Raw genomic sequence first — 1,151 nt, 5'->3', positions numbered from 1 at the left:
TCTCTCTCTCTCTCTCTCCCTCCCTCCCTCCCTCCCTCCCTCCCTCCCTCCCTTCCTTTTTCTTGGCACAATAGAAAAATTAGCTTCAGATTCAGGAAGACCTGGATTCAAGCCCTTTCTCTGTCAAATACTAGTTATATGACCCTGGACAATTACTTAACTTTTTGGTGCCTAAAGCAGCTTTCTAAAATGAGGTTGCAAGAACAGTTGCTGAACCTCATTGGTAGAGGGAGTTCATTCACCTGGTATTTTCTATAATTTCCTCTTGTCATAATTCATTATACTCACATACCATAATTTATTCAGTCATTTTCAGTTGTCACACATAAGTTATTTCTAAATTTTTTACCCTTTCAAATAAAGCATCTATGAATTTTCTATAGGTAAGCATTTATTTTAACCTTTTACAACATTTTTGGAATGGAATACTAGCAAAGAGATTGCCGAATCAAAAGGTGTGGTCAGTTTTGTGACTCATCACATATTACCATCTTGGTCTCTCTGACTCTTTTTTTGAATATTCATGCTACACAGGCATGAGACTTCCGAGTGTACATAAATTCTTTGTCTTTTCCACTTCTATAGCTTGAACTACATTTGGCAACAAGTCTTTTGTATCCTCTCATGTGCTTTCCTCCACACTGAAGTCATTGACAACGTATTCAGGTATATGTTAACTTGGTTGGGAAGATTGAGTTATGTGTTTTTGTAAAATTTCTCCAGTTCTTTATTCGCAGAAGCAGATGTCTGTGTATAAGCTGCAACTGCCTTCATGGCAGTCATTTTTCTCATGTTCATGATGAGCACTGTGAGATGAGACATCCAAAAAGACTCATGAAATGATGCTTTTTATTGTCTTCAAGAATGTAAAAAAGAATTCCACTAGCTCTTTTTTTGTTTCTCCAAGGAGAACTTGTGAACCATCCTTCCATTTAACTATAATTTCTTTATGCCTTCTGCTTCTATTTATACTAAGAATATCAATCTGAATGTGATCAAATATGTAATAAATTATTCATCATTGGGAAAAAATGAGGAGGGCCATGTGCACAAGGTTGTGGAGTGGCTGGTATCCTATGAGGCGCTTCACTGGTCTTGTTCAACCTTTAAAACTCATTTGCTGTTGCAATTATGCCCTTCCTCCAAAAAAA

At 36.8% G+C, this 1,151-nt stretch overlaps 1 long non-coding RNA gene across 1 annotated transcript in view; it reads left to right on the top strand.

Annotated features, from left to right (window-relative positions):
- Window positions 1–529: 529 nt before the first annotated feature.
- Window positions 530–1,151, top strand: part of LOC138146758 (uncharacterized) — a 77,980-nt gene continuing 77,358 nt past the window's right edge. Inside the window, exon 1 of the long non-coding RNA XR_011164569.1 lies at window positions 530–666. This is a non-coding gene — a long non-coding RNA (uncharacterized lncRNA). The remainder of the gene's footprint in view (window positions 667–1,151) is intronic.

Source organism: Petaurus breviceps, unplaced genomic scaffold, assembly GCF_028583685.1.
Source record: "Petaurus breviceps papuanus isolate PSGF00001 unplaced genomic scaffold, PetGlider_PUasm1.0 90769, whole genome shotgun sequence".
Lineage (NCBI taxonomy): Eukaryota > Metazoa > Chordata > Mammalia > Diprotodontia > Petauridae > Petaurus > Petaurus breviceps.
This window is presented reverse-complemented; position numbering and strand designations above follow the sequence as displayed.